Below are 13,088 nucleotides of genomic sequence, written 5' to 3'. Positions count from 1 at the left end.
AAAGTGACTTACAAGAAAGTTCAATCAACCCTATGATGCTAACGGCCCGTCCACACGGCTGGCGTGTGTTGAAGCTTCAACGCTTCTTCCTATTCACTTTGAATGGGGTGACATCACGCTTTGCCTAACTGCATTGTGGTTCCGTCGCTTCGCTTTGCTCTCGTTGCTTGCTTCAAAAGTTGAGAAAAGTTCAACTTTTTAAGGTTCAACGGAAGCGTCAGCCAATCAAATCATATGCCAGTACAAGCTCTAGCCAATCAAACCGCGTGCTTGTGTGTCCGGGGCGGGAGATTCATGTGATTGGTTGGTCGAGCTTCAGCTGCGTAACTCAGAACAGCAAGAATCCTGCAGGTACATCAGCTCTTAATCAGTCAAACAATTTAACGCGCTACATACAGATCTTACATGCTTTTTTTTTTTTAAATTATTCTATTTGCCAAGGTGCATTTGAAACAGCTTTTCAGGTCTGCTACGGTAATGTAAAGGCCACCATCAGGTCAAATGTCAACGTTACACCCAATCATGTAATAATTGCCTTTCAGTTTCATAAAAGGTGTTGAATGTCTTTTCTCTCTATCTAAGCTGCTGTTGGCAGTATGATAAAGTTATAAAATATGTAACTTTTTTATGTATGTAACTCTACAGTTGCAAGGGAGCAGATCACCTCAGAATAGACAATGGATCAGTTGTGGTGATTGACATAATTCACCCACGGAACTACAGATGTAGCACTTCATTTCAGACTGCAGTTTACAGCTTCCTGCCTACGACCTGCCTAAGACCAGTATAGAGGAATGTTAAGCCCTCCCACTATTTTCCAAGAGGGCGTTGCCAGATTTTCAAGTTCAGGTTTCAACCAGGAGATGGCGCTTCATTCACAAATACAGAAAGACAAGTTTCATGGACTTTCAGTTGTGTTTTGAAGAGCATTTGAACACATCAATATTTTAGATACTATACTAAAGTATATCTAATCTTGTAATTCAATAACATATAGTCTTTATATATTAAATAATCATAATAATAATGTAAATGTTTACATTACACTTCTTTATTTGTTATGCTCATACTTTTACCTTTACAATCGTTTGCTTTAATATGCAGTATATTTGTTGTATATTTTTGTGTTTGCTTCCTCCTGCTCCCTTTCGGACACATACTGTATGATTTATTGTTATTATTATTATTATTATTATTATTAATATGAAGATATTATTAAGATAAGATTAGATGTCTTTATTGATTGAACATTTTAGTTTAGAATGTGCTGTCCCACGGTAATTCAGAAGGCTCACAGGTCACATTCCGACCATGATTTAAAACAATAGATGCTTTCCCACCGTCTACAGTTTGATTTGTATAGAGGGAGCTCTGAGGCTGAATGGCCAGCGATTAGGTGCGGCGCATTTATCATAGGTGATCAGAGCAGAGATTCATTCAGTCTGTTTAAAAAACGATAACAACGGACTATTTTTAGTGAATTACTGAGTTTAGGCACGTTAATAACGTTTTAATGAAGTTGAATACAGTATATTCATATTTGTCAGGGATTTCATGTCATTTCATGTAGATCTGCAATAAAAATATTTTTGGGGAATGGGGGGGTCTGGGACCCGGAGTAACCTGCGGCCGTGAGCTCATTCCAGAATTGGAGGACATTTCATGTCCCCCATATAAAAAATCTAATAATCCATGCCCAAAATGCTAAAACATGCACTTGTTGTGTTAAACATACTTGTCTTGAGACAAAATGTGTATAAAATTGTAGAAAAAGTGGTTTCAAAATATTATTTAAATGATCAAATAGCTCTCGAACATCCCCTAAAATGGCATTTTTCTCTTGTCCCCGCTTCTTGGTGACCAACTTGCATGTCAAATATAACATTTAAAATAGGGATTTTATTTACTTGTTTTGGTATTATTCTATTGATATATGTCTCTTGTAATGGTAAAATCTATTTGTTAAATCATAAACACATTTTAAATAACAGTAATTTTGCACAGAAGGTGTGTCCCTCAACATGCGTTCAACCCTGTTACCCAAACCTTTTTAGATTGGCACAGGAAGTGAAAAAACTGTAAGTCAGATGACACAGTGGAAGTGACATCAGCAAGCCATGTGCTAGTGCCATAGGTAGACCAAATCTAAGTCCTCTCTTTTATTTTTCATATTTTTACAATCTTTTCAGTCGTAAAAGAGTGCGGCACTCTGACCCACTCAACCCTGTTACTGATATTACCAGAATAAAGTATATTAATTTCAAAGTTATCTTTCTTGCATTAGATATCCAAGTTTGTCCTTGCCTTGAAAGTAGCATTACATGCTACATCTAGCAATAATTCCTGAGGTTAAAGGCTCAAATTAGCATTGATTTTCAACCCTGTTACTTTCAACCCTGTTACTATAATTAGAGTAACAGGGGTAATTCTTCATTGGAAAATATACATTTGATGCCAAGCTGGGCAAATCGCTTTTTTTGATGGTTTATTATCTGTTTTTCCTAAATACATACGAAACAATTATAAAATAAAAGGTTCATTTTTCAAAAATGTTGGTGTCTAAATTGTTCTCCAATTCTGGAATGACCGTGCCATCATGACACGCATGGTGTTCTTTTTTTATATATTATAATGAAGTGCGAGCTGTCTGCTCGAGTCTTCCTGCCTGTCGGCTCTGCTCATGGATGTATAATAAGGCTCTGCTGCTCCGAGATGATGGTCTAGCTTCAGCAGCTACATTACCTACGGGTGCGTTCGTTAATATTAACTGCGCTTCCGGAGTCACTGTGGCACAGACTGGACCGCTGGTGAACAGCTGTTAGAACGGGCCGTTCAGGTGTTCAGAGCAGAGCTCCCTGTCGGAGCGGCAGAGCGTGATGTGAACTGAAAAGTTTTTCTGTGGCAATATTATTTAAGGAATCGTTTAGCTAGCTATCTGCTAACGTTAGCTTTAACCTTCTATTTCTAATAGTTTTTTTCATAGGCTATAAAAAGAGGTGGTATAAGTATATATATATATATATATATATATTAGGGCCGGGACTTTAACGCGTTAATTAAGATTAATTAATTACACACAAATTAACGCATTTTAATCGCGCTTATTTTTGCACCGCGGAACGTTTCTCACTGGATGAGTTTCATGGGTAGCGATTATACTGGAGCACCAACTAACGTTCATGACTTCAGACAACAACAAACCACAGTGAACAATAGTCAAACATGAACGAAGAAGCTGATGAGACCGCTTTGGTTGGCCCCATGGATGGGACATTTTGTTTTAAAAAACGGACGGATGGAAGCATCGATAAGAGCACGGTTGTTTGCAAATTATGCAAAAAGGAATTTGCATATCACCGCAGCACATCAAGCCTCAAGTATCACCTCAATGCAAAACATATAGCAGCTAGCGTGGAAGCTAGCGTGGACGTTAGCCCGACTCGGAGTACAAGGACCCACACCCAATTCGCGTTGATCAAACAGTGGCCTATGCAACAGAGAGATTTTATTTTTCATCAGGAATTGGAAGAATAGGAGGGATTGAGGTCAATCACTGGCACTTTTTTATTTTATTTTAAATGGTACACTTTATGTTGAACTATTTATTATGTTGTTGGTGCAACTGGCACTTTATGTTGAACTGTTTATTGTTTTGGCCAAGTTTATTGAGAGAGTTGGACTGAAATGTATTAGATTTTTTAAATCAACTGTTGGTAAATCAACAAAGTCTGTTATGGTCTCTGAAGCAACAGAGAGATGTTTTCTAATAGTCAGGGTTTCCAATGTTCTGAATGTACTTGAAAGTATTGTGTTTTACTTAAAAAAATAATAATATATAATATAAGTGTTATAGTTTACAGAAGGTCTACCTACCTATAGGCTATCTGAATCTCTGAAATGTACTATATTCCTAAATATGCTATTGCTACACTTTAGGGCAAAAATTGCACTTTTCTGTTGGTCTTGGTTGAGTACCACCTTGAAAAAAATAAACAATGTTTTGTTGCTTAAGCTTATGTATTCAGTCACAATTCAATGGTATACTAAAATCCATGTGAAAAAAATTGCTTCTCACTGTTCTCAGGTCAAATATTTATATGTGATTAAAAATGCGATTAATTTCGATTAATTAATTACAAAGCCTCTAATTAATTAGATTAATTTTTTTAATCGAGTCCCGGCCCTAATATATATATATATATATATTTATATTGTACTTGAGTAAAAGTAGAAGCACTCAGATCTTGTACTAGAATAAAAGTAGAAGTACTCAGATCTGGTACTTGAGTAAAAGTAGAAGCACTCAGGTCTTGTACTTGAGTAAAAGTAGAAGCACACAGATCTTGTACTAGAGTAAACGTAGAAGTACTCAGGTCTTGTACTTGAGTAAAAGTAGAAGCACACAGATCTTGTACTAGAGTAAAAGTAGAAGTACTCAGATCTTGTACTTGACTAAAAGTAATAGTCCCAGAGTGTAGGAATACTCTGTTACAGTAAAAGTCCTGCATTCAAAATGTTCCTCAAGTAAAAGTAGAAAAGTATTATCATCAAAATATAGTGAAAGTAGCGACAGTAAAAGTAGTCATTGTGCAGATTGGTCCATTTCAGAATAATATATATGATATGTTTTATAATGATTGATCATGAAAGTGTTCTCAAAGCTGGTAAAGGTGCAGCTAGTTTGAATGACTTTGTATACTGCAGGGTAGCTTGTGGATTTACTCCAGGTGGAACTAAAGTCTGATTTAACACTTGATTATATTTCACTTAATTAATCCAGATCTGTGAAGTAACTAAAGGTATTAAATACATGTAGTGGAGTCAAAGTACACCATGTACCTCTGAACTGTAGTGGAGTAGAAGAACAAAGTAGCAAAACATTGAAATACTTAAATAAAGTACAAGTATCTCAAAATTGTGCCCAAGTATAGTACTTGTTGAGTTTATGAACTTAGTTACTTTACACCATGTGGCTATAAAGATAAAAAGACTAAGCCTTGCACAGAGGCATGCAAATACATTTTCAAAATGCTCAACAGTGCTGACAAAATTATAAACTGACTGCTACACAATTAAAATAAATGCTTTTATATATTTCTATTAGATGTGACGCTTTGGCGTTTCTGTTATTATTAACACTGCTGATTTAGTTGTTCTGACTGCTAAAATCCTCTGTTATTCCTCATTTTAAAGCCGATATTCCGTGGGGTGGGGGAGCCGGGGGCTCGGATCCTTGTCACCTTTTTCATACCTGATGAGTTTGCATCCCTGTATATTAAAAAGCCTCAGTCACCTTAATTAATGTAATAAAAACATCTCAGGTCAGTAACACTCAAAGCTAAATGTGCAATACCATGTTCAGCTATGTTACTATTTATAATGTTATTGTTGTTACATCAGAAGATGTACATATTGGAATGATTTCTTAACTTACAGTAGGCTATTTTTTACAATGTGTGTTGGAAGGATTTATTAAATTACTATGAATATTGTCATTGTTGAAGGTTTTTAGAGAAGGATGAACTATAAGCCTGAATTACATAACATTTTATACCTAAAAACATAAAAGCCACAATAAATAAATCACAATTATTGTAGTTATTTGTACCTCCCGTATTGCTTTCAACCCACCAGCTTTTATGGTGTTGTTACGTCACTAACTGTAAGCTTGTCTCATACAGTCTATGGTCACTCAGAGTACCTACAGTTAATTTAGCTGCTGGAGAAGAAAGATCAGGGGGGGAGAGGGGAGAGAGCTGCCGTTTCATTCACACTGTTTAAAAAACGGTAACAACGGACTATTTTTCTTAGCGGATGCATGTCAATTTAAATCAGTACATACAACTATTTTTTAAATCAATAAAAACATTTTCTAAATCCATTAAAGCATTTAAATTAATATTGGGAGTCATGTCGTTACTTTGTTGAGAATGTGACCATGTAATAAGCGGGATAATTTGCAGCGACTTATTCCTTATGGGGAAAATAGCACCCGTCATGAAGATCAGGATCCCTCCGCCACGCTTTGGGATCCTGATCTGCCGACGAGGCTCCATTCAAATATAAATATTTTTAGTGAATTACTGAGTTTAGGCACGTTAATAACGTTTTAATGAAGTTGAATACAGTATATTCATATGTGTCAGTGATTTCATGTCAATTCGGCGAACATAAACATAAATGATCGTGGTGAAGATGATGATTAAATTAGGATTAAAAATCGAGAGCCGGGCTGCATTTCCTCCCGTTCGTTTTTTTCGACCAAACAACATTATTTTGTTAAATAACAACATGGTGATGTTTTGTAAATGATTACATGTCTCTTATGTAGCACAGAGTATGATATCCGTGACATATGGATCTTAACAAAGTTCCGCTGTACATCCAGCGTACTGTATCTGACTTTATTTCACATGAGCTCCAGTGTGGAACCCCACTGCACCCCCTGGTGGATCAATGATCCATTGCAGCTGGCTTCATTATAATTACATTTATCTATCACGGGGGCGGTCTCAAGTCAAGCTGGAGGTTTTCCCTTGAGCGAGGGCAGATCACGTACCAATCACGGCCCTCGCGTTTCAAACTGTCTGAAATGAATCGCTACATCTGTATGGGTTGGGAGTATTGTTCCGCACGGATATTTATGTTAACCTTACGTACTGTTTTCCCTCCGGTCTTCTCTTCCCGGGCTTGAAGCTGATAACATGTGTTTTCCTGATGCTTAATAAAGTCTAACTGTCACGATCTGTCTGTGTTGTGTTTTGTCTTGTCTAGATCTGTCTTTTGTTTTCTGTCTGCGTTGTGTTTTGTCTTGTTTAGATCTGTCCTTGGTTTCCTGTCTGTGTGTGTTCCCTCCTACCTCTTCCCTCCTAACTGTTTACTTGATTGTGTTCACATGGTGCCCCTGTGTTTTCTCCTCCCTCCTCACCTGTCTCTTGTTTCGTTGATTAGTCTTGTGTGTATTTAAGTTCTGTTTTGCTGTCTGTCATTGTTGGTTTCTCGTTTGTCTGAGACTGTGTTCTCAGGGTAGTGTTCTGTTTTTTGTCACCGACAAACCTTGAAATAAAGGTATTTTTCTCTGTTCAATCTGCATTTGGGTCCTGCCTGTTTCACTAACGCTAACAGAAGAAACCAACCAATGATGGGCCCAGCAGATCCTTTTGAGCTGGAATTACTCAGTTTTTCATTTTCTTTGGCTGGCTGCTCTGATAGGTGGAGGGGAGAGTCCAGTGTTCAGCAGTGAGAGGCTGCTCTGGCTGAGGCGCATCAGATGGCTATGGAGAAACCATGCTTGGTGAAATTCTTACCTGGCTGGATTTTGGACTTCCTCTCGGTTTGTGATTCCCGGCCTTTTAGCTCCAGGCGTGCTATCCCCCTGCCTCCCGGTTCCCAGCCTGACACATACGTCTCGGCGTGTTCCGTCTGGAGTCAACCTGTGCTCCTTCCCCAGTTCCTGCTCCTGTCCAGGAGCCGTTCTCTGGAACTCGTCTGGCTTTTGGAGGTCCACGGAGCCTCTAAAAGGCTCCTAAGAGAGGAAGTCGCAAGTCCAGGCTAGCAGCCCGAGCCCCAAGAGTCATGGTTCCGGCCCCAGTTATGGCCCCAGCAGCCATGGTTCCAGCCTCATTCCTGGCCCCACAAGCCATGGTTTCGGCCCCAGTTCTGGCCCCAGCAGCCATGGTTCCGGCCCCAGTCCTGGCCCCAGCAGCCATGGTTCCGGCCCCAGTTCTGGCCCCAGCAGCCATGGTTCCGGCTCTGGTTCCGGCCCCAGCAGCCATAGTCCCTCCTCTAGTCCCTCCTCTAGTCCCTTCTCTAGTCCCTCCTCTAGTCCCATCTCTAGTCCCATCTCTAGTCTCCTCTCGAGTCCCTCCTCTAGTCCCTTCCCTAGTCCTTCCTCTAGTCCCTTCTCTAGTCCCTTCTCGAGTGCCGTTGGCGGTTCCGCTGGGGGTCCTGCCAACTACTCTTCTGCCGGGGGTCCTACCAACCCTATGTCCTGTGCCGTTGGAGGTCCCACCGACTACTCTCCTGCCGGGGGTCCTGCCAATCCTATGTCCTGTCCGGTTGGGGGTCCCGCCGACTACTCTTCTAGCGGGGGTCCTGCAAACTCTGTGTCCTGTCCCGTTGGGGGTCCTGCCGAATAATCTTCTGCCGGGGCTCCTGCCAACCCTGTGTCCTGTCCCGTTGGGGGTTCCGCCGACTACTCTTCTGCCGGGGGTCCTGCCAACTCCATGTCATGTCCCGTTGGGGGTCCCGCCGACTGCTCTTCTGCCGGGGGTCCTGCCAACCCTGTGTCCTGTGCCATTGGAGGCCCTGCCGACTACTCTTCTTCTGGGGGTCCTGCCAACCCTATGTCCCGTGCCGTTGGAGGCCCCGCCGACAATTCTTCTGCCGGGGGTCCTGCCAACCCTATGTCCTGTGCCGTTGGAGGTTCCGCTGGGGGTCCTGTCAGCTCCATGTCCTGTCCCGTTGGGGGTCCCACCGACTACTCTTCTACCGGGGGTCCTGCCAACTCCTGGTCCTCTTCCGTGGACCGGCTCCGGTTCCTGTCCGGCCGACACCGGGTCCTGCCCGGCCTCCGGAGCTGTCCCGTCAGCGCTTTCCTGCCCGTCCTCCGGAGTTGTTCCGTCGCCGCCTGCTTCGCCCTCGAGCCCGGCCCCCTGAGAGCCGCGGTCTTCGCCCTCGAGCCCGGCCCCCTGAGTGCCGCGGCCTTCGCCCTCATGCTCGGCCCCCTGAGTTCTCCCGCTGTGATCTTCGCCCCTCCATGGACTCTGCCTTGCCCCCGGGCCGTCCGCCCGAGACCCCCGCCATGGACTCTGCCTTGCCCCCGGGCCGTCCACCCGAGACCCACACCTTGGACTCTGCCTTGCCCCCGGGCAGTCCGCCCGAGTCCCCCATCTCGGCTTCTGCCTTGCTCCCGGGCCGTCCGCCCGAGATCCCTTCCGGGCCTTCCGCTGTGCTCCTGGGCTGTCAGCCCAAAACCCGTCTTCCAGACCCCCTCCACCCACCCTGGTGGCCCTAGTTTTGTGTCCCTCCTCCGGTCCCCCTCCGCCCACCCTGCTGGACGTTGTTTTTTTTGAACGTTTGTTGGATTTTTTTTTTTTTTTGTGTTTTGGGACGTCTGGGATCCGTCCCTTGAGGGGGGGTTATGTCACGATCTGTCTGTGTTGTGTTGTGTTTTGTCTTGTCTAGATCTGTCTTTTGTTTTCTGTCTGCGTTGTGTTTTGTCTTGTTTAGATCTGTCCTTGGTTTCCTGTCTGTGTGTGTTCCCTCCTACTTGTTCCCTCCTACCTGTTTACTTGATTGTGTTCACCTGGTGCCCCTGTGTTTTCTCCTCCCTCCTCACCTGTCTCTTGTTTCGTTGATTAGTCTTGTGTGTATTTAAGTTCTGTTTTGCTGTCTGTCATTGTTGGTTTCTCGTTTGTCTGAGACTGTGTTCTCAGGGTAGTGTTCTGTTTTTTGTCGCCGACAAACCTTGAAATAAAGGTATTTTTCTCTGTTCAATCTGCATTTGGGTCCTGCCTGTTTCACTAACCCTATTTAGAGGCAATGGACGTCCACTCTCGGGAGACGTCCGACAGTGGTGCGGTTACCCAAAGTGACAGACCTAATTCCCCTTGCATTCCTCCAGAGTCAAAATGTGTCAGAGTAATTTTTTTGAGAACCAGAGAAAAGGGGTGAAAATGAGAAAATGTATCCCAAAATAGTGCCTCACAACGCGGGTAGAGTCCCCTGTCAACTCCCCTTACATTCCTCCAGAGTCACATTTTCATTCTGGGTAGAAGAGTCAGACTGGTTGAGCTTGACTCTGCAGCACATGTGCTGCACCATGCATCATATGTGGTGATGCATCTTATGATGGCCAATTTGGCTGCTCCAAGAGCCCCAAAAGACGGACTAATGATGCAGCATGTCTCCATAACTTGGGCACTTAGGTTATTTCACACCGCCAGGACAGAGACCGCGAAAACCACCTCTCTGTGGCCCCTCACAGACCACCAAAGGACAGATTACAGACCTCCAGCATGTGTCCCTGAAATAGAGACTCTGTTTATTTCCCACTTCCAGGAGAGACGACGGGTAAATCCCCTCTCTTTACCGTCCGCCCATCGGCATCCATATTCGGCCTTATTCATGGCACGACCACCACCCCTTCTGTGGAGGATATTCTCATGCTCCTGGTAACCCTTTAAATAGTCTGATACTACCAGGGCTCATCACTGCACTTTACAAGCAATAAATAATGTTTAAATGGTCGGGGAAAGTGTTTTTAAACGTCTGGAAGAGCGTTTTATCCTGTCATTTTGAACGATATCATTTAACATTGAACTCTCCTGGAAATGCACAGAATATGTGCATTTCCAGAAGAGGTTCAATGTTAAATGATATCGTGCAAAATGACAGGATAAAACCCAGGAATAAGTGTTTGAAAGGCGGAGAAAAGTTGTTTAAAATATTCTGATACCTCCAGGGCGCATCACCGCATTTTACAAGCCAGGGAAAGTGTCTGAATCCTGGGTACATGAGTGTTAAAAGTGCATTAAACTGTTTTAATTCAACAGCCGGCGCTTCACAGCACTTTACAAGCCAGGAAGAGTGATTGAATCCTCGGTATACATGTTTTAAATAGTCTGATACCTCCAGGGCGCATCACCGCATTTTGCAAGGTGCGAAAAGGTGGTCGAATAAGTCGGCCACATCTGGTTCTTCTTGTGCCCTGCGTTGATGACATTTCACATTCAACAGTCTCTGATTTGTCTGCATCTGGCGTGCATGGTTGATTGTCTTCAGGTAAGTCAGGTTCTGGGTCCATTTGGGCGTTGTGTGGTGTTTTCCTCAGATTTCTCCTGTTGTGCCTTTAGTGCTGACCTGAAGATGTGACAACATCATAGGAACGTGGCTCACCTCTCTGTGCAGTGACCAAAGTTGGACGCCAACCCTGTTCAGTTTCCATGGGAACAGTACTTCCTGATTGCAGCTCAGGAAGCGGCCTCGTTCCTAGGCACAGCAGGCTGAAGCACCACGGTGGAGCTCGGTAAGGTGCTCCTTAGCACTCTCCCCATGAGCATTTGTGCGGGTGAGTATTGCATGCCTGTTACAGGTGTGTTTCTCAGGATGAGCAGGGCAAGATGAGGATCTGTGTTCGTTAGTTGTGCTTTTTTAAGAACATGTTTACAGTTTGTACGGTCCTTTCAGCCAGACCATTGGACTGTGCATAGCGTGGGCTGCAGTGGCGGCTGGTGGAAATTATTTTAGGTGGGGCTATTGTAATGGTGAATAAACCACAAAGGGAACATTTTGAGATATTACCCCTTAAATTAAATTGGCTACACTATTTCATTGTTGCTGTTGTATGATTGGTGTTTAGCTACGGTATTTAGCGTCTACAGCACCTCCGCTTTTAGGGTTGACATAGATCCAAACGTCGCCCAGAGGTCCCCCGGTGTTGTTGCGGGAGCTGCTGCACTAGCTAACGCTCCACTAGCTAACGCTACATTAGCAAAACAAACGCTTATTTCTTTTGCAAATGGTGCGGCGGGCTTCAAACACGTTCCCCTCCACTGGTTTCAACCAAGCACTAAATTAGATGTTTTCCAACCATATATGGTTGAACTGACACTTCCTCATATTAATTTGTAAGTAGATTCGAAGATACATCAGTTTCTGACTGCCGCAAGCTGAAGCTTGGTTGCTAGGTTACTAGCTGGATGTTCTCCAATAAGGGGCCGGGGGAAACAAAGTTAGTGATTATTGGTTCCATGTTGATTTAATTCAATAAAAATTGTTGGGGGGAACTGAAAGGCTATTACCGTACTGGTTACTTTGCAGCCCGGACATTTCCCACAAAACACATTTAGACGCTATCGCAACACAGAAGAACCTTTCAAATCCAACCATTTTTAAGACCTTTTAAATCATATTTAAGATCTTTCTTATTTTTTTGGTCATATTTAAGACCTTTTTAAGGCCTTACATTCAGATTATCAAATGTAATACTTTTTAAGACCCCGCGGGAACCCTGAGGAGACTAAATACAAACATTATATGCAGACACAGACGTGGTTCAGAAACACAGAAATATTAGAAAACAGACCATTAAGGCAAAACATCTAGTTTGATGGATGCTGTCAAAACTACTGTTTTAATTCAACAGCCGGCGCTTCACAGCACTTTACAAGCCAGGAAAAGTGATTGAATCCTCGGTATACATGTTTTAAATAGTCTGATACCTCCAGGGCGCATCACCGCATTTTGCAAGGTGCGAAAAGATGGTCGAATAAGTCGGCCACATCTGGTTCTTCTTGTGCTCTGCGGTGATGACATTTCACATTCAACAGTCTCTGATTTGTCTGCATCTGGCGTGCATGGTTGATTGTCTTCAGGTAAGTCAGGTTCTGGGTCCATTTGGGCGTTGTGTGGTGTTTTCCTCAGATTCCTCCTGTTGCGCCTGTAGTGCTGACCTGAAGATGTGACAACATCATAGGAACGTGGCTCACCTCTCTGTGCAGTGACCAAAGCTGGACGCCAACCCTGTTCAGTTTCCATGTGAACAGTACTTCCTGATTGCAGCTCAGGAGGCGGCCTCGTTCCTCTGTCATAGGCACAGCAGGCTGAAGCACCACGGTGGGGCTCGGTAAGATGCTCCTTAGCACTCTCCCCATGAGCATTTGTGCGGGTGAGTATTGGATGCCTGATACAGGTGTGTTTCTCAGGATGAGCAGGGCAAGATGAGGGTCTGTGTTCGTTAGTTGTGCTTTTTTAAGAACATGTTTACAGTTTGTACGGTCCTTTCAGCCAGACCATTGGACTGTGCATAGCCTGGGCTGCAGTGGCGGCTAGCGGAAATTATTTTAGGTGGGGCTATTGTAATGGTGAATAAACCACACAGGAAACATTTTGAGAAATTACCCCTTAAATTAAATTGGCTACACTATTTCATTGTTGCTGTTGTATGATTGGTGTTTAGCTACGGTATTTAGCGTCTACAGCACCTCCGCTTTTAAGGTTGACGTAGATCCAAACGTCGCCCAGAGGTCCCCCGGTGTTGTTGCGGGAGCTGCTGCACTAGCTAACGCTCCACTAGCTAACGCTAC

The sequence above is a fragment of the Notothenia rossii genome, assembly GCF_949606895.1.
Source record: "Notothenia rossii genome assembly, chromosome: 9".
In the NCBI taxonomy this organism is placed as follows: Eukaryota; Metazoa; Chordata; class Actinopteri; order Perciformes; family Nototheniidae; genus Notothenia; species Notothenia rossii.
Note: the sequence above shows the minus strand (reverse complement) of the source record.